This window comes from Erpetoichthys calabaricus, chromosome 8 (assembly GCF_900747795.2).
Source record: "Erpetoichthys calabaricus chromosome 8, fErpCal1.3, whole genome shotgun sequence".
Classification (NCBI taxonomy): Eukaryota; Metazoa; Chordata; class Cladistia; order Polypteriformes; family Polypteridae; genus Erpetoichthys; species Erpetoichthys calabaricus.
In genome coordinates, this window is record NC_041401.2 from 17,173,385 (window position 1) to 17,189,566 (window position 16,182).

General features: G+C 38.6%; 1 protein-coding gene and 1 long non-coding RNA gene across 2 annotated transcripts in view; one reads left to right on the plus strand and one right to left on the minus strand.

Annotated features, from left to right (window-relative positions):
• Positions 1 to 2,739, minus strand: part of map3k20a (mitogen-activated protein kinase kinase kinase 20a) — a 221,435-nt gene extending 218,696 nt beyond the window's left edge. Inside the window, exon 1 of the mRNA XM_051930670.1 lies at positions 2,523 to 2,739. The gene's annotated coding sequence lies outside the window, so the exon portion shown is untranslated. The remainder of the gene's footprint in view (positions 1 to 2,522) is intronic.
• A 2,617-nt stretch (positions 2,740 to 5,356) lies between these two features.
• LOC127528937 (uncharacterized) overlaps positions 5,357 to 16,182 on the plus strand; it is a 328,693-nt gene continuing 317,867 nt past the window's right edge. Inside the window, exon 1 of the long non-coding RNA XR_007935562.1 lies at positions 5,357 to 5,481. This is a non-coding gene — a long non-coding RNA (uncharacterized LOC127528937). The remainder of the gene's footprint in view (positions 5,482 to 16,182) is intronic.

Sequence of the window (16,182 nt, forward strand, 5' to 3'; positions counted from 1 at the left end):
TTGAACGCTTATCCCTGCCAGGCCATGTAAACACACTTAGAAAGAGGCTTTGCAAATTTCATTTAATGTTCAGAAGTTGAAAATCAAATGAAAGTGTTGAATATCATGACATTGGCTTTTGCATATTGATTTTTATTAAATATCAAATCAAATTAAAAATTCAATATATAACATGGTCCTATGAGTACCCCTAGTATAAGATTGACAGGGTGATCATATCACGCAGTTAGCTCTAGGAATTTCTGCTTACTAAAAAATATCCATAAAATTGTAATATTCATCTGGCATATCCACACAGAACTATCACAAAGACTAAGAGATCTTTCTATGTAGTTTTTTAAACAGCATGGATGGGCATAACAGGCAAAATTGTTATTCAAAAGCATTTTAAAAAAAATATTCAACACCACTACCACCTCTCTGTGACATTTTTTTTTTAATTTGGATATTGACTTGGTACTATTGGTTCTTGTGACATCCCTGTTTCCCCACTCACACAGTCATTTGCCCCTTTAAGTACGGGCTCACTTATTTGAATTTTAACATTGGCAAGTCTGCTCACTGCATTTCAATGTCCTGCTGACGCTGATGTGCTTGTGCACATTGCCAAACTCATTAATGGCTTTGATCCTTTTGCCATTCTACTGATGCACAATTTGATTACTTAAAACCCAGGAATAAATAAGATAAAACCTGTAATTGCATTTCCCAAGTCACTAGAAACAGCATATTTAGGCATTTCAAAGATACTGTGGGTGATCCAACCCCTCCAATAAAACTCTATATTGGTACAAAGAGGAATTCCACCTGTATGTCACCAGGGCTTATTGGATGTTACCCGGGACCCAAGAAGTTCTTATTATGAGCTACCAAGAAATGATGACTTAAAATCCCTTTCCAATAACACAGCAGCGGAGTTATAGCTGGGGAGCCAGCACTGGACAAGGCACCATGTCAAGAGGACGTGAGGGCCAAAGTAGAGAACAGAATGTGGGGATATGGAAGCTGTACAGGTTTATGCAGTGGCTAGGGGAACCAGCCACCTCAAAGGGTAGTCATGGGCTACTCATTTTGCCACCTGACCATTTGCACATGGGCTCACTCACATGCTGATACCTGTGTACATGTGTGTTCACTGTCTTTCAGCGCACTTCCCACACTAACATGCGTAATTTATCCATTTACAAATTCTTGTTCTCACTTTCATCTTATTCACACTTTCAGCCCATTTACACTCACTCCCTTGTAGGCCTCTGAACTCACTAGTTTTCACTTCCCCCTCTCCCAGGCTAGTACCCTTTTAAATGTGTCCTTTCTGTTTTTCACATTCTCACTCTCACATACACTAATTTATCCACTTATATTTGCTCACTTTCATTTTCTTTAAATGTTCACTCTCTGGAGGGTGCTGTCTTTCACCTTCCCTTTCAGACCAATATACTGACACCCTACATGTCTGTTAACTGTACTTCACTCACACGTGCTCACACTCACAATTCTGATCCCCATTTACAAGTGAGCCCTCTCGGTCTAACACTTTCTCATTCACACATTAGCTTGTCCTCTTACATTAGCTCGCGTTTGCTTTCTAGCTCACATTCCTTTGAATGTTTACTCTCCCAAGGGTGCTCACCGTCTTTCACCTTACCTCTCACACCCTTATTCTGGAACCTATTTATGTGTCTGTTCAGTGTCTTTGACTTCAGCCCTCACGCTGCGACTCATTCATTTTCTAGTTCTAACTCCTGTTTATATCCCCACTTACACTCACATCCTGATCCCCAATTACATGTGTGCCCTCTCATCTTTCAGATTTTCACACACATATTGGCCTATCCTCTTATATTAGCTCTTATATTATCTCACTTTCACTTTCCAACGCAGATTAGCTTGAATATCTACTGTCTGAGAGTTCTCACTGCCTTTAACTTCCCTTCTCATACCCACACTCGGATAGTTCTGCTCACTGTTTTTCAGTGTAGCCCTCACACATTTTCATGTTCTCACTGTTTCACTTTCCCAATCGCACTCACTGTCATTAGTCTCATTTGACGTCCTCGTTTACCCTTCCGTGCACACAATCACAAAATCGCTCCACGATCACCAAAGCCTATCCCGTTTTTCACTTCTCACTCCGGGTGATTTATCCATTTACTTCCATACTTATTCATTCAAACTTTCCAATCACGTGCTGTCACTCGATCACGATTCCGTGTACTCAACTCGTTTACTTTTCACTTACATTCACCATCTACTACTTTTCATTGGCGCCGTGCACACACAGCCACGGCACAATCCCTTCTGTCACACACTCAGCAGCGAGGTGTCATAGATGCTCCGTACCCGTCACCCGACATGCGTCCAAGTTCACCGGCTTGTCAGCAGATGTACTGTCGATTTTAAGCCGCGTTTACCTGAATGACAAATCACCCGGTGTGGTGAAAGCATTTGTGAAAGTTAACCAGACAAGAGAGTCCCATTTATAAAAAAAAAAAAAAGTGCGTTCACATTCCTGGACTCACCTTTAAGCTCTGGCAGACTCCGATTTAGGATTAATCCTCCTTCTCTCGCGTGGGAGGGTATGGCGACGGATCTGAATCTTCTTTCTTTTGTAACTTGTTTCCTGCGTGTCAACTTTTAAAGTAAAGTAAATATTCCAAACGTCGCCAGGACGGGCTTTTTCAGAGACAGCAGAATTACCAACGTAGTTTACCGGCATAAGAACGCCTCCAAGCGATCAGAGGGGGGCAGTGACGCAGATATCTGACTGGGCTGCATTCCAGTCGCAGTACCGCGAGGCGAAAAGGCGACGCGCGCATGCGCTTGAGTCTTGAGCGGGAAGAGCGGCCAAGCGCCGGCTGACTGAAGGAGGAGCGAGCCCGGGCAGCGTCCGATGACGATGGTGTTTAAACTAATGTAAGTTTAAAACGTTAGTTATGTGCTTTATTTGCTTTTGTGCTGAAAAATGTCAATCAACATGTTAAATAAATTCAGTTAACAAAGCTTTTTTTAAGTGTGTGCCTTTAAAAAACTGGATTGAAGTTAAGCACAGTGTCGGTCAACCCAATTTAGTTTTATACAGTGTCCTCACAGGAGGATTTACAGAAGTAAAGATCACGGATCAAATGTGTCAGCTATTAAAACGTTTGGAGTTTAGTGGAAGTGCAGGAAAAATTTCCTTTACTAAAAAAATCATTTTGATTCTCTCGACTGTGGACATTGTCCACATGAAATGTTTGCTTTTACGTGGCCCTGTACCTCTGGATTGTTTCAACACGTAAAGCTAAAACAGCCCAGTATATTCAAGTAAGTGATATATTTTGAATTGGTTATAATGTCTTAGCATTGTGCAGGAATATAACTAGACAGAATGGGGCTCCTAGGATTAGGTACATCAATCTATATATATAAAAGCCAAATACCACTGACTCACTCATCACAAAATCTGCCGAATCATGAGGACTTGGGACTTGAAATTTGGAATGTAGGTTACCCTTAGCCCATAGGTGCTCGCTAAGAAACGGTTTTAAAAATTTTGTGGTCCAAGCACGTTCTTTCTGTATGTCTGTCCTCTTTTCATGAGAGAATTACTTACCGGATTTAGATCTGGTTGTTATACTGGGAGAAGGATGCTAAGGATTGAGCTGCCAGGGAAAAGAAAAAGAGGAAGGCCTAAGAGAAGGTTTATGGATGTGGTGAGAAAGGACATGCAGGTGATGGGTGTAGCAGAACAACATGCAGAGGACAGGAAGATATGGAAGAAGATGATCAGCTGTGGCAACGCCTAACGGGTGCAGATGAAAGAAGAAGAAGTTTTCTATAATTTGCTTGAACTTTCCAGTTGATTTTGCGACTTCTGTCATCGCGCTAAGTACCATAGTTCGCTTGCGGTACCGATGTATTTAAGCAAATCCAAGAGAGTGGATGTGGGCCGAGAACAGAGGGGCGGGGTCTTCCTCATTCACTCGCCAGCCTCTGTTTGAGTTAGTCTACGTCTCGCCACGTGTTGGGAGTGCACCTTGCCTCCGCTTAGCTAGCGCTACCCGTTTGTTCAACAGACATTATCATATACAGATTGTTAAGGAGTAAGGTTTGACGTTTTTGAGAGAGAGATCAGAGCTCCATGTGTTTTACAGGGTAGCTGCTGATTGGCAGAGATATCACAGCCATGTGCTTTTCTCCCCACACGGGGAACGCTCTCCAGTCAGATCAGATATAGTGCCAACGTCTATTGATTTTTATAGTTTGTCCGGTTTCATTACTATGTGGGCATAGCCACAGGGTACAGCTAGTATACGTACATATATGCATATCAAACATTTTGGGCGTTTTTTATTCAAATAGGAAAAATATAACTATAATATAACTAATACACACTTTCATTCCTGAAGTCTTTAACTACAAGTGATGTCATTTGCAGTAGGATTGTCTTACCCACTTCGCATTGCTATCCATTGTGTGCATCATTTATGTAATGGCCCATGTCATTTTTAGAAATATACAAGTATTACAATGCTTTTTAACATCCATCCATTTCTCAACCCGCTGAATCCAAACACAGGGTCACGGGAGTCTGCTGGAGCCAATCCCAGCCAACACAGGGCACAAGGCAGGAACCAATCCCGGGCAGGGTGCCACCCCACTGCAGGACACACACAAACACACCCACACACCAAGCACACACTAGGGCCAATTTAGAATCGCCAATCCACCTAACCTGCATGTCTTTGGACTGTGGGAGGAAACCAGAGCGCCAGGAGGAAACCCACGCAGACACGGGGAGAACATGTAAACTCCACGCAGGGAGGACCCGGGAAGCGAACCCAGGTCCCCAGGTCTCCCAACTGCGAGGCAGCAGCACTACCCACTGCACCACCGTGGCGCCACTTTTTAACATTTATTGTAAAATTATATATTGCAAATACTTATAGTAATCATCACAAAAAATATTTTCATCACATGTTGAAGTTATAGGAGGCCCACCTTTAGTATGCAGTACCAGTACGCAAGGCCGTCTTAACGCATGGGCTTGCTGGATAGTTGCTTGGGGGCCCCACGAGCATAGGGGCCCCATTCTAATCTATGTATGTTGTGACTTGCTGTCAATAAATAAATATTATACTATCCTAAATTATAAATATTTGTTTTTGTGTTACAAATGGGCATTGGCATTCGCCTCTGATTTAGCATCACGGTCACCTCTGCAACCTCACGTGTATTTATGTGTACGGGTCTCACACACTACACAACGTAATAGCATATATGTTAATGTCACTTCAACTCAATTCTCTGCAAAGAAATTTCACAAATGTTTGTGTTGATTAATAATAAATAATTCCTACTAAATGGGGTGGCGCAGTGGTAGTGCTGATGCCTCGCAGTTAGGAGACCAAGGTTCGCTTCCTGGGTCCTCCCTGTGTGGAGTTTGCATGTTCTCCCCATGTCTGCGTGGGTTTCCTCCCACAGTCCAAAAACATGCAAGTTAGGTGAATTGGCAATTCTAAATTGGGCTTGGTATGTTTGTGTGTGTCCTGCGGTGGGTTGGCACCCTGCCTGGGATTGGTTCCTGCCCTGTGTTGGCTGGGATTGGCTCCAGCAGACTACCGTGACCCTGTGTTTGGATTCAGCAGTTTGGAAAATGGATGGATGGATGGATGGATTCCTAATAATTTCATACTGTGCCATCTCTGTCTGTATGGTTTACCAATTGAGTATACTTTATATGTTGAAATGTTTTTGTTTTTCAAAGCTCATGTTATATTGTTCAAATGTTTGTGTTGATTAATCGTTGCTGTACAACATATTTTTTAATGTTTAAACACTGATTTTGTTGGAAGTACCAATACAATAAATATATGTTTAATTTTATTGACCATTTACATTTTTATTCCTGTGAGTGTTTGTGTAGGTAGGGGCCCCAAGTGCACTGCTTTCCCGGGGGCCTATAATGCTGTTAAGACGGCCCTGCCAGTACACATATATTATGGGAAACATTGTTGTCAAATGTTTTTTAAACTTGAAAATGAAGTGACATTGATTAAAAATACATAATACTGCAGTAGCACTGGCAAATTTAGAAAGAAGTATTGTTATATTTATGTAATTTGTATACAATACAGAAAAGAGAAGTGACCCATAAGGAGCTGTACTGCATACTAAAGGTGGATTTCACTATAAAAAAAATTGGGATTGGTCTCCACTAGACTTTCTTGTATATTCAGATATGGGGATGGATATTTGAAGAGTAAACCGCAAGACAATGATTATATTTTTATATTTTTTATTCTTTGTTTGCTAATGATTGCTTTTTGATTTTTCATTCTCTTTGTTTTTATTTCACTAATGTTGTTTAATTTCATTGCAAGATGACCTTGAGTGCTAAGAAAGGCGCCTATTAAATAAAATGTATTATTATTATTATTATTATATTATGTACATTAAAGAACCCACAACAACAAATCAAATCAAATTAATAATATATTGAGCAATCATTATAAAAATAAAGTTGAGTAAATCTGACTCTGCAGCTGCATGAATAAAAAAGTACCACTTCCAATTAACGGAAATAGCCCAAAAGTTGATAGAAATCTATGTTTTGTACCTAATAGTTGTATGCAAAATTTGGCTAACCTAAGTGAAAGCATACTCAAGTTATCGTGTTTACACACACACACACACACAGGCAGACACTCAGACATAATTCCAAAAATGATATTTTCAGATTTGGGGAGGTCTAAAATGTTGAGATTCATCAAAACCTCAAAATGGAATTTTTGGAGGATTCCAATACTTTCTCAATACTTCGTACAGTATATGAGATAGTCAGGGAAGTCTAAAATGTTGAAATTCATCAAAATCTCGACATCGAATTTTTGGACAATTACAATACTTTCCCTTTGCTTCATCTACAAGAAAGTGAAAAATAACAAAACAAGTAATTTTAATATATGTTCCTCTTTCAGGATTGTAGTTTGGTAAAATCTTGTATTATTTTCTTAACATTTAGTTGCTATGCTCTCCTTGACTCTATTGATAAATTTTGTTGTCAGAAGTTTTGATGACATATAAATCATTTTTGATCTAAGCTAAGACATGAGTTCTTTTTTCTCAGGTACCCTAAATCTGAAACTTTTTGGATCATACAATAATTTCAGATAAACAAATGCATTTTTTTATGGCCAATGCTTGAGTTATTTTTTATGAATCAGTCCTTACTTTTCAGGTACCTATATTTATATATTTGTGGAGTGCTATGCTCATAACATAACTTGTGTGCATATTTGTATCTGTGGTTTCAAACACGTTATAAAAGTTATAATTACTACTTTCGACTAGAAGAGTAATTAATTCAAATCATCCTCACATTGTAACAGACTATCACAGATTACCTGACCACTTTAGTTTTGAAACGTCACTACCATCATGCGCAATTGTTGACTGAAACGACTGATTGCGAAACTGAGTAAGGAGGTGTTTAGAAACATTATTAGCAAATTTGCCCTTACTGCGTTTGGTTTGAAGTTAATTATGTTTTATTTTAAAGCACGCAGAATGAGTCCAAATTAACACCTGGGTTACTCAAGTAATATCTGGACTTCTTTTTTCCTTTGCATTTATTATTGTTTTATTTGAAGATTTATTTTTTTAATTTCCATGTGACGCCAGGGTCCCCCCGAACACTAGGGACCGTGTGATGTCACACCCTACACACATGGTAGTTACACCCTTGGCATTGTGCTATTGTTTTTTCAGAATCTAAATTCACTTTATTGGGCAGATAAAGTAATGTGTGCTAGGAATTTGTCTGGGTAGTATTGGTGTAACATACAAGGGCAACACAGCATACAAAAGATAAAATATAAAAGGATAAAATATGATGCAGGATGCAAGGGTAATACAAAAACATAAAGAGATATGTAGTAGGATTTAAATGTCCAAGCAGTCTAGTGTGCATGAGATACTGATTAGAAGCTCAGACCTGATTAGTCAGAATAACTGCCCTGTTCAGGTGACATGTTATTTTAGCTTTCACTGCACAAAGACGTTTGCTGGAGGGAAATTTTTGGAATGGGTGATGCCATGGATGAGTCAGATCCAAAATGATCTTTGTGGCCCACTTCCTTACCCTGGATTCATATAGGCCTTTGATGTGAGGTAAGTTACAGCCTATGATCCTTGCACAGACTCTGATGATGCCCTCAGACTGGCCTTAACCTGAATAGAGGCAGCACCTAACCAGACAGTTACAGATGAGGTCAGAATGGACTCGATGATGGCTGTGTAGAATTGGGCTAATATTGCTTGAGGGAGGCTGAATTTCCTCAGCTGACACAAAAAGGACATTTATCTGTTTGACTTTCTAAATAATGATTGTGATGTTATTGTCCCACTTAAGGTCTTGTGACAGCACAGTGCCCAGAAACTACAATGACTCTGTCATCCCAATGGCCAAGCCATTTATAGAAAGTGATAAGTCAGCAGGTAACTGTTCCCTGACGTCTATGATCATCTTCTGACTTTTTTGCATGTTAAGGTCCAAAATTGTCACGACTACAACACAATGTCAGATTTTCCACTTTTTGTGTGTATAAGGACTCATGATTGTTTGAAATCACTATTAGTGTGACAGACAAATCGCCAGAGGTATAGTCAAGTGTATATAGCTTCACTGGGCTGTCCAGCTACACTGGGTTATCAAACTCGGATCCTGCAGGAGCTTCTTGTTTTCATTACAGCTACCTCCTTAATTGGCAACCAATTACTATCACTAATTCACCAAACTTAATTGCTTTCTAAGGTTGAGTAATTATAATTCTTTCTTTTTTTTCTTATCATGCAACAGCAGTGTTTCTGCATAAGCTTCCCAGATTATGTGCAAAATAAGTAATAAGCTTCTTTCTGTGAGTTAAATAAAGACAGGTAAATAAATAAATAGAACTTTATTTTTCCCCCAGGGAAATTTGGCTTTTAATAGAAGCTCATTAAATAAATATATAAATGCACACATACACACACACATACTGTACACACCCCCCAAAATGACTTAAAAGGAAGAAAATTAAAAGAAAGAAATCTTTTGACTTGGCAGTCCCAGTCCCTGTGAGGCACTGTATGGGCACATTGCCATTGGTATGAAGGAGCCCAGGCAACATTTCTTACACTTCTGCTGAATGATTTGCTGGCTAAAAGTTCTCAGTTTTAGTGCATCAGAGAGAGGATGTGTGGCATTGTTCATATTGGCACTCAGTTTTGTTTAACATCACTGCTACCTCCAAGGGTGGCACAGTGGTAGTGCTGCTGCCTTGCAGTAAGGAGATCAGGGTTCCTGTTTCTGGTTTTCCCTGCCTAGAGTTTATACATATTCTCCCTGTGTCTGCATGGGTTTCTTCTGGGTGCCCTGGTTTTCTCCCTCTGTCCAAAGACATGCAGGTTAGGTGAAATGATGATGCTAAAACGGGCCCTAGTGTGTGTTGCCTTGTGATTTGTGCTAGCCTGGATAGGCTCCAGCAAACCTTGTGATCCTGGTTTGGATTAAAATACCACCAGCACTATCTGAATGTTTTGTAGAACAGTCTTGCAGCTCCAAAGTCCTGAATTCTTCTTTTGGTTCAGTCACTATCTTTGTAAACCTTTGTACATTTTACCAGCATCTTTGTGTGTTTTCCTTTGGTTTTCTTACAACATCTCAGAGACCTGCAAGTTAAATTAATTGGGGACTCTAAATTGGGTGAGTATAAATAAATGCAGATGTGAGCATAACATTTTCATAAAAATTAATTTTAGTAATTTAATGTTTTGTTAAATTAATATAGGCATGTGAGTAGTTATGTGGAATTTTGATTGTGATATTACTATGTAAAGCACAGCTAAATAGAAAATAGAATGTTCCACGGCACTTTAAGTCCTACAAACTAATATTTAAATGGAATATTCTAGAATCAAGCTTATTTCTCATCAAACTGATTGAAAATTAATAAGAGGAAAAATAAGATTGTAATGACATAGAGAAAAAAACTTTTTTCCTTTTTTGTGCATATAATAACTTTTTTTCTGATTTTTTTGTGATTTGTTTATTCTTGAATTGACACGAGTTTTTAAAATCAATTTATTAGACTGTGGATTTTTCTTTCGTTACGAGTTTCAGTCAGGGCTGGTCCTTACCTTGTCACCTCACTTTGGCAAACTGAAAAAAACACAGTAACTTTCAACTTCATATTTAATGGCATGTGTTCATAGTACAATGTGCAAGTATTATAATACAAGCAAAAACAATGAATACAAAAGATGTATACATAAGAAGCAGACCTTAGGTACAATGAAACGGTAGTACAAGATACTTAAACTTAAGATACTTAAACTTTCCTTGTATCTCATGATGTGAGTACAAATGGTCCTGAATGAAACTAAGGGAAAAATGACACTGCTGGACAGGTGAGGCCTTTAGTGTTTGATTTTCTACGTCAGCATGTATTTTGTATGTCCTAGACAAAAGGAAGCCTTGTGCTAAGGATATTCTGTGAAGACTTCACCCGCTCTAATGAACTGAATAAGTGATGTACTTGGGTTGGTCAAGAAGGATTCCAGTGTGCCCTTTTAAAGGTTGGTGAGCATAGGTGGAAACCTCCAGTTTCTTCAGATATTTGAGGAAGTCAAGGCCTTAGTGAGATTTCTTGACGATAACTAAGTGTTGTGCTAACTTCATGTCATCATTGATAGTAACACTAAGAAATTTAAAGTTGCTCCCCCTCAACATATGCCTATCGGATAAAGATTGGAGTGGAAGATGTGAGTATTAGTCTGCTCCATAAGGCGCACACCTGGAAAAAATTAGCAGCACTGTGAGGATTGTATTTTTGATTTCTCCAGTACCTTTAATGCAATCCTGCCATCCCTATTAAGGGGTATGCTTAGAGATATTCAGATGCATGAAACTGTGGTGTCCTGGATGATAAACTATCTGTCTGGCAGACTGAAGGACTGTGTCTCTGATATGGACGTGACCAACACTAGAGCACCAAAAGGAACAGTCCTGTCTCCTTTTTTTTTTCACCCAATACACCTCCGAATATAAATCAAACACTAGGGGCCTCATGTGTAAATGGTGCGTACACACAAAAATGTTGCGTACGAACGTTTCCACGTTCAAATCACGATGTATAAAACCTCAGCTTGGCGTAAAGCCACACACATTTCCATGGTAGCTCATACCCTGGCATATGCAAGCTCTCCACTCTGTTATGCAGACTTGCGGCACCCAGCGACAAAGCAGTGCTACTGTTCCAGTGTGGTTTCCCTTTCTTTTTCAGATCCACATCCCTGACGCGGCTTTATAAATACACTGAAATTAACCGCATATTGTTTATTAGTATAATGCATCTGATTGTAATTAACCTGTAACAATATAATGGTCCATAGAATGGTCAAACTATTCTAAATACCATAGCTGCTTTAGCGTTGTTACTCTCACTGCACCTTCTTCTTCTCCTTTCAGCTGCTCCCGTTACGGGTTGCCACCGCAGATCATCTTTTTCCATATTACTCTGACTGCACCACTCAGAGTATTTATATCACTGTATCTGAGTGTGGAATCACAGCTGTACAGCAGCTGATTGGAATGAGAATTAGCGGTATACAGCATCAAGCACACGCTGCCTCAACCGTGCTGTCTATTGAACTGCTCTCATACGGCAAACGCTTCAGAGCCTTTCCTCGCGGTTCAGAAACAGTTTCATCCCAAGAACTCTAAACGCACTCCATCAGTCCATCAAGTGCTCCTTGTAGAACTGTTTGTACTTATAAGTACAATTACCTCACTGTAAACTTGCGATACAGTTATAATATTACACAACCTAAGCCACTTTATAAAGCGCGTATTTACACATGATGACGATATCTTTTTTAAGATGAAATGCCGCAAAATATGTTTATTATATTTTACAGATAAAACTTTAACTTAATTTAAATACTGTATAATACTTTAACTTAATTTAAATAATCTATATTGTTAATAAATAAACATGTGAGGACACAGTGTCGCAGTGATAGCAAGGAGCTGGTGCTTCGTTCACGGATTGTTCCTGCCTCGTGCTGTATTCTTGCTGGGGCTGGCGTGACACTGGATGGATAGAATAATTTAAAATGTACTATGAAGATATTTCAATGTTCCTTAAATGTTGAAGAATCGGCGTTCTAAGCTTACAGATAGCTTAATGTCTATTACAGAGCTGATTGTGTGGCGATTGGGTATTTGGAGAAAGAAAAGTAAGGACAGGAATTGGGGGTTAGTACGTTTGAAAGAGACAGTACTGCTGCAATAAAAGTATTTCATCGAAGGTCGCGCACGGCGCAGCAAGCATCCTGCGTGAGGCATGAACAATCACTGCTCCACCGTGTTCCCATGTTTAATAACATGCTTTAACTCCTATCATCATGAAAATTGTATCAAGTATACATCTCAGTATTTTAATCATTTAGAGAGCTGTAATATCATGAATGTAATGGATTCTGTGTCCTGTCGGAGGAAAAGAAAGCCCGTTTAAGAAGCACGTAGTGATTCACACGCATAGAGCGCATTATAGATCAAATACAAAACAAAGCATATAACATGCTACTTTAGTTATGATGGGATTTGAGAAACTAGTAAATTAAATGATTTTAAGATGAAGTTTATGATGTTCTACTTTAATGACAAAATAAACTATGTGATTAAAGTGAAAATTTAGAGATTAAAGTTGACATTTCGTGTTTTCCCCCCACTGTGTGCCTATTTTTTTTTCTCTGTACCCTAATAAGCTTTCATATAACACTCAGACGGTGGGGCTACAACTCACCTTTTCATGGCGACTTTGATATCTGACAACTTCTTTTTTATTTCGGCACTGTGCGACTTTGTGAACTTGACCTTTTCGAGTTTCTCCAACACTCTATGTCACTCGATCAACTTCCTTTTGTTGTTTATACCACTGTTTAAACCAACAAATAGTACGTTTTTCCTTGCCACCACTTGGTATTCACTGAAATTCTTCTATTTCCCCCGTGCTTTTGCCATTGCCTTTTCACAGACGCTGAACTTAAGGGCTATTTATATTGATTTGCATATTCAAAGAGGTGTAATTCTGGGAGGAGACGGGGCGGGACAACAGGCACGTGCACGTGCGTTACTTTTCACGATTTATGCATCTGGATTTTTTTGTGCATACGAACATTTCCGCTTTTGTGCTTATGCCATGTTTTAGTGTGAATGCTACGCACAGCGTTATACATGAGGCCCCTGATCATGTCACTTGCAGAAATTCTCAGATGATTCATCATTTATGAGGTGTATCAGTGAGGTGGATGAGACAGAGGAGAGGAGTCAGGTAGAGGACTTTGTTTCTTCGTGCAGAAAGAATTGTAAAGTGTCTATGCCTGGTCCCTATTCAGGTGGTGGATGTAGAGGTAATGAACTCCAGCAAGTACTTTGGGGTCCACATTAATGACAGACCAAGCTGGACTGGTCTCCTAACACAGAGACTGTATTGCTGTATTTAGGAGACTGTATTGCTTTAATGTTAATAATGACATTCTTCATATCTCTTACAACTCTGTGATGGTCAGTGCAATTTTCTGTGTTGTGGCATACTAGACCAGTTACATCATTTCAAGAGAGACCCACCCAACCAACAAACTTATTAAAGTGCAGGATCAGTTATGAAACACACTCTGGACCCTCTGGGTGTATTAACAGAGGAGAGAGGGAGAAACAATGCTGCACATCTAACTCACGCACTAACACGTAGGATTAGCCAACAAATTATTTAACAGAAGTGTGTCAAGAAACATCACTGAGTCTCCTAAATACCAATGGTAATATGTCTGCATAGTGGCTGACTTTGTTTATAACTGTCAAGTCAGATTTTTTTGTTTCTTTTTAATCTCCTTTGTCATTCTGGTATGAATACAAAGCATGGTGTGTCTATCTATCTATTATATAGTGCCTTATCTATCTATCTATCCTTGTCAGTTATCAAGCTTTGCTTCATTTAAAAAAATAAAATGTAAACAATAGTACACTATCCTGACCTTGTAATTCAGTTGTTTTCTTGTACAGCACTCTTTATTGAGTACAGCCTCAGAGCACCTACTCAAGTTTACAGCTATAATGCAAACACAGAAATAGTTCAACCTTACATCACTTACATACAGTACATAAACATACTCATTAGGTAAACACACAGTAAAACAGGATCATTTTAATGTTATTAAAATAAAAAAATATGTTGACAGCATTCTTGGAGAAAACAAACCTCTTACCTCTTACGGGTCCTCCGTCAGTTACAGTGTGTAAATTGACTTGGCTAAACCCTTGTGTAATTGTGACAAGACACTTAAACTGCATGTAGACCCACTGCAAAAATATGTAAACAATTTTAGTTTATTCTAACAATTGTACATGAAACAAATAATTACGGTACTAATTAGTTCCTCTGATGAAAGGTGACCTTTAAACACCATCTTAGAATTACTTTCAGGCTAAGGTCATAGTACTCTGCATCTTTAAAGACATTGTCTTACACTGGCATCTAGTGGGAGCTTAGAGAACTACACTCCAAGCCTTAAACATTCTCAGTAGGGCTAGCTACCCTGTGCAAGAAAGCTTCTGACCTGTCTGTGCTCTTGGATGGGCAGCCAGCTACAGTATGTTTGGACCTTGTGTGATGACCTTCCTGACTGTAAGGATAGCCATTTCCAGTTTAGTTACCTGTAAGGTATTGATGCAGTATCAAGTGTATATTACAGATTTTAGGATTTGCTTTCAGTTAGATTAGTATATATGAGCCATGTTTTCAATAATTTATTTGTGGATGTTTAGGACTAATTTTTATGTGCTTAGAGTGGATTGTTCATAAAAAACATATCAATTGTTATTCTGTTTAATATCAGATGAAAGAGAACATTTGTGAACCTTGGTTGCTTCAGAATGATATCATTCAGTCCATACTGTATGTCACTGTGTTCTTTTGTGCCACTGTGCCAATTTGTTGGTAGGACATGCAACTAAGAATTGCATTGTACTCATACACATGACAATACTATTATTACTGTTACTACTAATGTCACCTGGATTTCTTAATAGACCAATATTATCATTTTAATAAAGTATTGAAACACTATTTATTTTTTCTCATCTATACTGAATACATTGTTTAAATATTCAGAGCTCATGTTGTAGAAAGCATATACCTGAACCCTTCGATTTAGCAACTGGTACAACCTCCTTTAGCACTAACAACTTTCCAAGATGCATCTCCTGTAGCTGCTGATCAGACTCACTCAATGGTTAGAAGGAATCGTAAGTCATTCCCCATTACAAAACTGTTCCAATTCAATGATATTTCCTGTTAATTTCCAGTTAATTCTTACATAAGCTTTTGTCAGGAAAACTGTATTCCAACAAAAACAATCATCATATACCATAATGACAAACCATCATTTGCTGAAGGGTTATTGCTATTGTCTGGAGATAAAAAGATTGTAAAGCTGCTAGTCCAGACAGTGGAGCTGCAGAGTGTCATTCAGTCAGCAGAAAGAAACTTGACTCTGTTGAGGACCTGTATACATCACTGGTCAGGAAACATGCTGGAGATATAAGTAAAGACTACACTTGCATGGGTAAACCATTTATTTTGGTTGTTAGCATCACAGAAATATTACTGGTCACTAAAAGGAAGAACTAATGGACACATAAAGAGTTTCTTTTCAACTGCAGTCACTCTGATTAAACACAGTCTCTGATTCAGAACCATTTTATCCTGATCTCAAAACTTTATTTACGTTACATGAAATATTACTGGGCATGAGTGCAATTCTGCAACATCCAATTGTCCATCCATATATTTGTGGTTCTGTGCAATATATTATTATTCTACTCAGTTATTGTTGTATATTGTGCTAATAAATATATTAACATGTTTTTATAGATACATAGAACTTTATTTGTCCCCAGGGGGAAGTTTGGTCTTTTTTCATAATTTTTTTAAATAATTAAATACATAAATAGATAGGTAAATAAATACACTTATACACACCCTATGGTCTGAACACACACCAGAATGACTAAAAAGGAAGAAATTGTAAAAAGAATAGAAAAGAAAACCTCAGACTTGGCAGTCCCAGTCCCAATGAGGTGCAATCCAGGTGTAT